This window comes from Colossoma macropomum, unplaced genomic scaffold, assembly GCF_904425465.1.
Source record: "Colossoma macropomum unplaced genomic scaffold, Colossoma_macropomum, whole genome shotgun sequence".
Lineage (NCBI taxonomy): Eukaryota > Metazoa > Chordata > Actinopteri > Characiformes > Serrasalmidae > Colossoma > Colossoma macropomum.
In genome coordinates this window covers 113,791-126,082 of record NW_023494803.1, presented here as the reverse complement: position 1 = coordinate 126,082, position 12,292 = coordinate 113,791, and positions in this window count along the sequence as shown.

Here is a 12,292-nt window from a genome sequence, read left to right as displayed (position 1 = left end):
TACATGTAAGCCAGACTTCAGGTAGTTATACAGCTAATATATGATGTGAAAGTGCTGCAGTGGAATTGTGCCCAAATCCAACACTTTACATGCATTAAACATATTTTCTTTGAGGTCCACTTGAGGACATTTGTGTGGTTTTAAAAACAGTCATGATTAATTTTTACATGACCATTTTCCAACCTTCCTTTGTCCCTCAGATTTGGGGCAGGGGTAGACTTGTGTTAGCTGTATAGGCAGATGTGCACATGCTGACATCATATAAGCAGTGAATTTAAAATGTTTTGCAGTGAATTTAACTTTTTTTGCAGTTTAGTCTCCTCATATGAACGGTGTAGATTTTGGACATGAATGGCATGTTTTGAAACTTTAAGATTGTTTACGTACTTTTGCAAAATGTGGGCCCTTCAGTAATTCTGCAGTCATCTTTTGAACATAATCCACATCAAGATCATTTGCGGCAACTTGTTAGCATAATTTCATAGTTCATTGGCATTTAACACCGATATCACCAGAATATGTTATACAATACTTACGTTATGTTTAACAGGCTTATGATTAGGCACAAAATCCAAAATGCGCAGCATTGCAGTGCAGTGTCCTATAAACCTAATCTAGATTTAGAGTGCAGTATAACCACTACAGAGACGCTGGAGTCTTTTACTTTACTCCAACAAACAGAGCTTGTCCAAATTATTTCATCTTCAAAAACAACAACTTGTATACTAGATCCTATTCCTACAGGTTTACTTAAAGATGTTTTGCCAGAAATAACCAAGCCTTTTCTATCTATAATAAACTCTTCTCTCAGCCTCGGCTATGTTCCAAAATCTCTTAAATTAGGTGTAATTAAACCCATAATTAAGAAACCTAGTCTTGACCCCTCTGAGCTATCAAACTATAGACCTATTTCAAATCTTCCCTTTTTATCAAAAATTTTAGAGAAAGCTGTGGCAAAACAATTATGTTCCCATCTGCATAGGAGTAATATACATGAAAAATTTCAGTCTGGCTTCAGGCCTCACCACAGTACCGAAACAGCGTAAGTGAAACTTGTAAACGATCTTTTATTATCCGCTGACAAAGTAAACATATCCTTACTGGTTTTACTCGATCTTAGTGCAGCTTTTGACACAATAGACCATTCCATTCTATTAGACAGGCTTGAAAAACTAGTAGGAGTGACAGGTAAAGCTCTTTCACAGTTCAAATCTTACCTTAGCGATCGCTTTGAGTTTGTTAATGTAAATGGTGAACCATCAGCTCTCACAAGAGTAAAGTATGGTGTTCCACAGGGCTCTGTCTTAGGACCCATATTATTTACCTTATATATGCTACCACTAGGTACCATCATTAGAAAACATGGCATCAGCTTCCACTGCTATGCCGATGATACACAATTATATATTTCAGCTAAACCAGAGGACAAAACTGAGCTTAATAAGATAGAGGACTGTGTAAAAGACATTAAAGACTGGATGTCAAGTAACTTCCTCTTACTAAATTCGGAAAAAACAGAAGTTCTTCTTCTGGGTCCAAAAGCTGCTAGGGATAATCTGCCTATGTTTACTCTTAATCTCGATAGTTTCTCAATTGCACCAGGCACATCTGTAAAAAGCCTTGATGTCACGATTGATCCCAGTCTGGCCTTCGATGAGCATATTACCAATATTACCAGAATAGCTTTCCTCCACCTGCGTAACATCGCTAAATTAAGAAATGCACTGTCGCTACAGGATGCAGAAACGTTAGTTCATGCCTTCATCACGTCCAGGTTAGATTACTGTAACGCTCTGCTTTCTGGTTGTTCCAACCAAAACCTTAACAAGCTTCAGTTAGTCCAGAACGCTGCAGCCAGAGTTCTCAGCAAAACCAGGAAATCTGACCATATTAGCCCAATTTTGTGTACCTTCATTGGTTGCCAGTTAAATTCCACATTGAGTACAAGATTCTTCTACTGACGTATAAAGCTTTGAATGGCCTTGCTCCTCAGTACCTCAGTGACCTTATTTCCTATTATCAACCGACACGCCCACTTAAATCACAAGGTGCTGCTCATTATTAGTACCCAGAATTAATAAAGTTACGTCAGGGGGAAGAGCCTTTTCATACAAAGCCCCCCAGCTTTGGAATAGCCTACCAGTCTGTGTTCGGGACTCAGCCTCCATCTTTAAGTCTAGGCTAAAAACTTACCTGTTTAGTCGAGCCTTTGGTTAATTTGTTTTCCTAACTATGTCCCTCTTATCCCCCCCACCCCCCGTCTTTTTCCCTGAGCTGAGCGGCTGCCTGTCCCAAGAGGGTCTGACGTGACTGATGCGGCCGGCGCACTGCACAGTGGTGTTAAACTGTATCCACTTACACTGGTTTGTGTCTGTGCTGTTATCCGGTGTCGACCAGAGGAGGATGGGTTCCCCTATTTGAGTCTGGTTCCTCTCAAGGTTTCTTCCTCCTGTTGAGGGAGTTTTTCCTTGCCACTGTCGCCAAGGCTTCCTAACTGGGGGTGTGGACCTGGATTCTCTGTAAAGCTGCTTTGTGACAACATCTGTTGTAAAAGGCGCTATATAAATAAATTTGACTTGACTTGACTTATGAAATGTCTCGATTACAGCACTACAAAAAAGTCCAATGTTACTGTTATGGGACGGCAGGGAGGCGGACCCAAATGCAGAGAGGAAAACCAATGAGAAAGGGTTTTAATTGAGTTTATTGAGATGATGGAGTGTGAATTTGGTGATTGTGCATGTTGGGGTTGAGGTGGCTCAGAGCCAGACTGGAAGCACAGGCAAAAACAAGAAAAACACCTCAATGAATGGGAATAAAAATGGCAGGAAAAATACGAACAAAGGGGAGCTGAACGCAGCGTCCAAAAAAAAGGCTGAGATAGAAAAGTGAAATAAAAGATAATCAGAAAACAAACAACACTTCCTCTGTAATTATGAGAGGAAGGTCAGATTTCTGTTTCACCACTTTTTGTATGGCTTGGAGCCGTTTCTTGTTCAAGCCTTCTTTTTGGCTTTTAAATAGTTTTCTGAGAAAGACGCTCAGAAAATTTGCATCTGACACCTGTGTTGAAAGCACATCTGCTGCTTCATCCACCACACAGCAGTGGAGGTAGTTCAGTTTTTTAAAAAGAAGAAATGTTTAAGTTGGGCTGTTTTAGATTCTTTTATATAATATATATAAGGACTTTTATGCAGAAGTGCCTGAATATGGGTGGAGTGGTGGGTTTTCCAGAGTAGAGTGGAGGGTTATGTTTTTTGTTGTTAGCGCTGGAGAGGTTGTGTTTCATTTTGTCATGTTTGGCACCATTTTCAGCAAATTAAAATAAATCTGCATTATTAACCGTATCCTTGAGTCGTCTAAGTTTCTCCCAAGAACGCTGAACGTTGTAATTCACCTGTATTGATGAAAAAAAAACCCTGAATATGTGAATCCCAAAATTAAAAACCAAAAACCTACCCAATGAAGGAATATCCGAATAGTCCAGCCCTAATCATGAATAATTACCAATAACCCAGTTTCATTGTTAACCATAAATGCTTTAACACTTCCTCCACCATGTTTTAATGATGATGTGGTATGTCCTTCCTTTACTTCTCCATGCTGTCTTCTTCCCATTATTCTAGTACAAAGTATTTTTTTCAAGAACTGGCCAGACATTCAGATGTTTTCTAGGAAAGCCTTTCTGTTCTTGAGTGTTACTAGTGGTTTACATCTTGAGGTCATCTCTGCATTTACATTCCTGAAGGCGTCTGTTGATGGTAGATTATGTCGGTGACCTGCCAGCCTCCTCTTTAATGTCCTTGACTTGACTAGATGTTGTGAAGGGGTTTTTCTTCACCACAGAAAGAATTCTATGATCATATTTTTCCTCTGTGGTCTTCCAGGCCTTTTGGTGTTGCTGAGACCACCAGTTCAATTCCTCTTTTTTGAATGCGCCAAATTGACATTGCCCTCCTAAAGTTTCTGCTGTCTCTCTAATGGGTTTGTTTATGATGGCCCTCTTCACTTGCATCAACACCTCTTTGGACCACATATTGAGTGTTCCCATAAACAGCTAACAAATGTATCCAGCTATTGGAATCCAGACCTTTTATATCCTTAATTTGTCATGAAGTAACAAGGGAATAGGCCCCATCTGGCCATGACACTGCTTGTCAGTCAATTGCCCAATTAATTTTGAGCCTATGAAAATGGAGGGACTTTGTAAACAATGGCTGTAATTCCTAAATGGTTAATGCAATTTTTTTAAGCCTTTGAATTAAAGCTGAATGTCTACACATCAATATTTTAATAACTGCTTTGTTTCAACACAAAGGAGAAAAATTTCAAAAATTGTGTCAATGTCCAGATTCTTATTGCTAAGGCTCTGGGACTCCAGTGAACCACAGTGAGAGCCATTTTCCACAAATTGGGAAAACTTGGAACAGTGGTAAACCTTCCCAGGAGTGGACTACCAAAATTTCACCAAGAGCGCATCAGTGACTCATCCGGGAGGTCACAAAAGATCCCAGACAAACATCTAAAGACCTGCAGTCCTCACTTTCCTCGGTTAAGGTTAATGTACACGATTCCATTATAATAAAAATACACTCGGCGAAAAATGACATAAATGCAAGAGTTGCAAGCTGCAAACCACTGCTGACCAAAAAGAACACAAAGGCTCGTCTCGCATTTGTCAAAAAACACTTCTAGATGACCACCAAGACTTTGGGATAACATTCTTTGGACTGATGAGTCAAAGATAGAGATGAAACGATATTAAAATTTCATATCACGATTATCATGACCAAAATTATCACGATTATCGGTATTATCGCGATATTGTTCAAACGTGTTGAAAAGTAAAATAAAAAAAATAAATAAATACTGATACACAAACTGAAACTCGTTTCACCAATTTTTATATCAACACAAATAGAACTGGCAGCAATATGCACTTTTTTTTAGTTTGCATAAACAATAAAATATAGTCAATACATTTGTAGTATTACTTTTGTATTACTTACAATACTTGTAATACTCTGTAAACAAAACAATAGCAAATGTATTATTATTACTGTTATTATTATTATTATTATTATTACTGTTTTAATTATTTTATTATTATTAATTACAATAATTAGTGATTTCTCTGCATAGAGAATTAAATCTGGACCAACTCTGAGGCGGGTCTTAATGGAAAATTACTACTTCTAAGACGTGCTGCACTCGGGGGATTTCTGTCCGAACTGCAGCTGCAGCATTATTGTGCCGCTGTGGCGCTGTTCCCTTAATCAACACAGCGCACCAGGAAAAACAGCCAAAATCACAGAGGAACTGTGTGACCGCGCTGTGAGCTGCAGACAGTGTAGAACTCATACAGTGTGTCTTCACCTGTGGAGCTGCTTCTCTAAAAGCATTTTAAAACTAAAACATAACTTAAAATTAACGCGAATCTGAGCTGCGGCAGAAACACTCCTAAAGTTTAATCTCTGAAACTCTGCTTTTCCCAAAATCAGCACACAGCGTTTACTCGCGCGAGGTCCCGTCTCAAAGCACACTATCTTCCCTATCTAGTGCACTTCGTGGATCATGAAATAGAAAATCCTTCACCCAAAGAGTGCAAGAAACGTTCGACTAAGTCATCTATAATCAACATTAACAACAGGCTACAAATCCCCTATTTAAAACTCAACTGCTTGTTAATGATGATCGTGTTTGTTTGAAAAGTAGCGCCCTCTGTAGGGGACACAGTGATTTGAGACGGTGTTATTCTCAGACAGTAAACACTGCAAGCGAGACGAGAAAGGGGAGCTGTGCAGATTGAACCTCTGCAGCGTCTCGTTCAGGAGCTCGTGTGACTGTTAACTCAGAGCTCATTTTGGAGACTCTGCTCCACAGAAATGTGTTAAAAGCTTTAGTTTCGATTCACAGTGGATTCACCGATTGTTTTTCTTTTTTTTTGACGCTAAAAGCTTCATTTTATATTATTAACGAACCATAAGTGCAAGTTAAACCACACAGATCATGACGTTTCATCCATTTCGGAGTCCCCACAGACTTCTCCTTTAAAGTTAACCTTGCATTCTCTAAAAAGTAGCAGGTGGTGGTCGCGAAGATGACTTGTAAGGTTTGATGAGTTGCCCCCTGTCGCCGCTATTTTCTTTCGGCCTGTTCTGCACACAGGGTGGTCATCTTCAATGTACTTTCCATCTGCATCCTTATAAAACCAAAAACAAGACCAAACGTCAGACTTGGCTGAAAATATCTCCGAATCTCTGTCACTACATTCCGCCATATTCTACCTTCTCTCCCTCTCCCCCTCCCCCTCTACACACACACACAGCTGCATCTGAGAGATGATTCTGCCTTTCTTTGACTCTCTACAGCAAGTTTTTGTCGATTACCGCGGTTTTAACGATACTTTAAAGTTCAAACGGTACTACTAACCGTCATTAATTTTACCGCGGTTTACCGTGAAACCGGTAACCGTTTCATCTCTAGTCAAAGATGGAACTTTTTGGAAGACGTGTGTTACAGGTCCCAGGTTTGGGACCCGTGGGACAGACTTTGCCCCTGAAAAACAGGGTTGAAAGGATGAGACAGAAGACGTGACTTGCTTTCACGAATGCCTCTCTGGTCTCGGTTTATTTAAACAATTCTCGTTTTAAAAATATCTCTGCCTATTTTTCTTTTGTTCTTTGCCCAGCAAACCTCACAATTCAGTCCAAAACATACAAATACTTAGCTGCTTTCTCACATATGTTAAAATAGGCTGAACATGTCTCTATCAGAGGGAGATGGCTGCATACTACGGTCCCATTTAGGCATCTTTGTCCAGTAGCAGAATACAGCATCCTCAATTCACATTTTTTTTAGGTTTGAAGGAGCCAATATCCTTAAAATCAAACAGAATGTCCATGTGCTAAAAGAATGGCTAAAGCTCGTATATGTAGTCTATAACATTACATATTATGTACCGAAGACAGAGATACAGACAAGGCTCACTTAATAACTGTGGCACATGGGACTCAGCAAAGAAAAACATGTTCAAAGTGCTAATAACTGGCACTATCAAATCTCTTAGAACATCTCTTACATGTAAACACATTTTGATACTCATCCACACTGTCAAAATAAAATCATAGAACTTCCTCAAACAAGTTTCACCATTAAATTAAGCTAAACACAAGCAACTAAAAAGTATGTCCGCCATTTTACAACTTAGAATCGGCACGTCTACATCTCTATACCTACTAAACCTCGACTCAATGCACGTAAGTTGGCACAAATGTACTAATATACGTATCCGTATGCTGTACTAACTAGTTCAGGAGAATTTTAGTGTATTTTTAATACAGTGCTCACCTGAAAAACAGGGTTGAAAGGATGAGACAGAAGACGTGGCTTGCTTTCACGAATACCTCTCTGGTCTGAGAGGAAATTTCAAGACTACCGTAGACAATCACAGCACAGCCAGCGCTACACTGCACCCTTCTGGTAGCATCAGGGAATAGCAGGGATACCCGCATTCTATTACCAAGCTTAGAATTTAAGTGCATTGAGAAGAGGATTAAGAAGGTAGGTTTAACAAAAATTAACTAATAATAATAATAATAATAATAATAATAATAATAATATAAAGAAAACATACTAACACAAAAGTGACCACACTTTGTGGGTGTCACACGTGTCCCATTGCGTCTGGCGTAAAGACCTTTTATCTCCTTCATTTGTCACGAAATAAGGAGGGATCAGGCCACAACTCACTATGAGACTGCTTAGCAGTCAACTGTCCGATTATTTTGAACCTGTGAAAGTGGAGGGGCTATGTAAAAAATGCCTGTAATTCCCAAATGGTGAATCCATTGTTTTTGTTAAACCCATTGAATTAAAGCTGAAACGCTAAACTTCAGTCACACTGCTTCATTTCACATCCATCATGGTGCTGTGCAGAGGCACAATTTGTGTCACAAAATTGCCACTGTCCAATTACTTCTAGAACTAAACGTATAATATAAGAAAAGGTGATTTTGAGCCGTACCTCATAAACAGAATTAATCAAATTAATACAACAGGATTTCTTCAAAAAGCCTGGTCAGCTGTTTCTTTCCCACAATTATGATAAAGCTGTGGCTCCTTTTCAGCATGTTTGAAGATGTGAGGACATCATGAGGAAGTTCTTCTAGGTCTCACTTTGAGTTTATAAACCATGGTGCCACACACTGAGAGACAGCAGATGGGAAAGATGAAGCTCGGAATGATAATTCTGCCTTTTCTGGTAGGGGTCAGCTCTGGAGGAAAGAACCTCTAAACTTTGAATTTCTGCCTGATTGTAGTGATTTTAAAAAGTAAAGTAAGCTGCACTGACAATTTTTCATAGTTTAAGCTTAAAAGTAACTGAAGAAACTATGAGTATTTATGTCAGTCATAGAAAACAATGACAGATCGAATTAAAAAGATAAATACCAAAGATGTAGGTGTAGATGTTTTAATAAATGCTAAGAGATACTTTTTCAAACATTTCTTATAAATGTGCACTGACCTTGACTGTCTAATAAAAAGTGGACATAACTTCCACAGTTTAGAGGCATATTAATAGAAAGAGGACTCTCCACATTTCCTGGATTTTACAGAAGGCATTTGCAGAAGATCAGCATCAGCAGTATTGTTGTTTTTAGAAAGCCAGCAAGAAGAGCTTCACATTAATCAACTTGGCTTGTAACGAATCCATGAACAGTCTCTTAGCGTCGCTCTGAGACAGAAAAGCTGAACTTTAAAAATAATTGTCAAATGATAAAGAGCTACTTTAATGACTGTGTTTACATGTGGGATAAAACTGAGCTCAGAATCTAAGATTACACCCAGGCTTTGTACTTCAGGTTTGGTATGCAAAGCTAAAGCACGTAGCGTCTCATAAAGCAAATTTTGCAAGATCTGTTCAGTCAGAAATGCTGTCCAGTTGACTTTCTCACTTGTTACTTCCATTCAGTGTGTGAGATAAACAGTATTAAGGCAGTGGGACTGTGATTAGACCCCTTTTCACTCTGTCTGTCTTTCTGTGCCTCAACAATGGAAAATCATTCTCACCAGCTTGATTTTTATGGATGTTTGGATGTTGACATATGCTAGTAAATGTTATATATTTGGGACGCTGTGCAAAATGTAAATAAAAGCAAAATGCAATGATGTGCAAATCATTTAAACCCTATATTTCATTGAAAATAGTACAAAGACAACAAATCAAACGTTGAAACTAAGAAGTTTTATTGTCTTTTTCAGGGAAGGCCTTGATTATTTCAGCAAGACAATGTTAAACCACATTCTGCATGTATTACAGCAGCATTGCTCCATAGTAAGAGAGTCGGGGTTCTAAACTGACCTGCCTGCAGTCCAGACCTGTCCACCCACTGATAACTTTTGTAGCATTATGGAATGAAAAATACAATAAAAGAGATGCTGAACTGCTGAGCAGCTGAAATCTTGTATTAAACAAGAACAAGAAAATAGTTCACTTTCTAAACTACAGCAGTGTCTCCTCAGTTCCCAACGCTTACAGAGTGCTGTTAGAAGAAGAGGTGATGAAACACAGTGGTAAACAGGCCCCCGTTGGCTTTAAAAAGAGCGGTGGTGATATGAGCTCTTCTTTTGTTTTTCCTGATAGGATCAAAGCTGCTACATGTTGTACAAGGTGTAGAAAATCCAATACTGCTGCACTCTAAATGAAACATTTAGCCTGAGCTGTCCTGAGTGTGGGAATGTGTGCAGTAATTTGCATGTGTTTTTTATGGCTCAGTTTACAGTGGATTATAAAACTGTGTACCAAAGATTAGCAACTCGGAACATCCAACATATGATTACAGAAACAGCCCATATACACCTGAGTAATGATTTTATTGTTAACTTACAAGAGAACTTAAATAATGCACTGCCAAAAAAATCTGAACAAACCAGACAATCTTGAAAATGAACAACAGATCTTACTTTAAAAGATTAACAGACTAAACTAGATGGATTAAAAACTTAGAAACCTAAAATTTCAGAGAATTATTTTGGTATTTTTTGGGTCAATTACAATTGCAATTATAAAGTGTTCACATGTGATGGTCACACATGCCATATGTCGTTATGTTCAGGAGACCCTGGGCTACTCAGATATGCCATTGTTTGACATGTAAATGCTAACAGAAATTTGATATCTTTATGAATTTGGGTCATTTCTGATCAAGCATTTACCCAGCGCCTGCTAAACTTTGTATTTTTTTAATTATAGAGATCTTGAAAACCAGTGCAGTTGTAGTTATCTTTTCAGAAACTGTTAGTCTGGAGTGTCTGTGAGCTGGAAGTGCAAGAATTTTGATTCATGCTGAGTCCTAAAACTCTGACACACAGCAAGACAGACTTTATTTTAATTACAAATTGAGTTGCATATTTAATATCAGATATTTTTAAGACTCAAAATCAATGTAAACTGAAAGCCCTTTGTTTATAATATGAAGGCTGAAAAGCAGAGCTGTAATATAACAGTACTGAGTGGGTTGTGGGTGATTTTGGAGCTGATCTCTGGCTGATGGACGGTCACAGGTGGATGAAATCACTCTGGATGGTGAGGCAGAGACTGATGAGTGATCTGATGTGTGAATCATGTCACTGTTTTAACCCTTTGTTGGAATATTAAGGCCAAACAGAACAGCAATAATATCAGGATTTTAGGTGATTTTTTTTCCGAGCCGAATTACTCACTGATGCTGACATCACAGCTCGACGATGTCATGTATGCTAGTTAGTGGGCGGGTCTGCTGAATGTCCTGATATGTGGATCATGTTTGTATCTTAAACCATTCTGAAGTTATGAATGCTAGAAATGACCTACTGTCTCCGGGTCCTAAGGGTTAAAACTCGCAATAACACTGAATTCTTCAAAGAACTAAAGTTGCCTTGAAATTTCATCTTTCATGTTCGAGAGATCTCATAATTAACACACATACACATATCTAGTCTAGTCTGTTCATGTTTAAATAAAGCAAGGTCTAATGTTAATGCTAATGTCGGTTTTTCTGGCTTGTTAAGATTTCATTGTTTGCATCTCTTCATTTCTTTTGAGGTGATGAAGCAGTTTATTATCATATGAGTGTCTTTTTAACACTTTGTGCCTCATTGGGAGAATTATTTTCAGGAATGCAGCTTATTTTAAGCATTACAGTATTGAGTTAAGACACATTTAAAGACATTTTTGTTTATTTAAAAACAGAATTGGGCTTGAGGCTTTGTTAAAGCATTCCAATAACGAGAAGTTTTGCACCAAACAAGCTTTCAAGAAAAGTTATGTGCTACTTTTTGTAAACTAAACTAGTCTTACTTAAATCTAGCCACAATGTCTTGATCCAATGAAATATTTTGGAGAGATTAAGATCATTTACAGCACATTTTTTCTTATTTTAAGAAATCTTAATTAAATAGTTTAACTATATTGACAGATAATTTAGCTTGATTCGGGTGCTTTCTTTCTTGATTTGGTTTAATTTTTTTTCTTTTTTGACACACACACACACACACACACACACACGCTCACACACACACGCTCACGCACACACACACACACACACAGCACACGCACACACACACAAACACGCATATACACACACACACACGCACACACACACGCACACACACACACACACAAACACGCATATACACACACACACACACGCACACACACACACACACACACGCTCACACACACACACACGCACACACACACACACACACGCTCACGCACACACACACACACGCACACACACACAAACACGCATACACACACACACACACACACACACGCACACACACACACACACACGCATACACACACACACACACACACACGCACACACACACACACACACACACACTCTCTCACTGTCATATACAAAAGTTTGAACATCCCCAGTCAAATTACATGTTTTGTTGAGTACCTAAGTGAAAATAAGTGAACACACTTAAATATGGCATCTGGATATTTTAGCGCACAATTTTTTTTACTTAGTTTAAAAAATAAAATGTGCCATAACTTTTGCACAGGCCACATTTGATGTTTTGATTTTTTCCCTCAATACATTAATTTAGCAAATAAACAGTGATTGTGCCATAAAATGTGCAGAAGTGTGTCTCTGTAGAGGATGTGTTGACTTATTTTCACTTAGAAAATCAACAAAAAGATGTTATTTGACCAGGGTGGCCAAACTTTTGCAAACAACTGTAACTTGACAGAAAATGATTCTAAATAACTTGATAACTTCCTCTTGTTACCAAA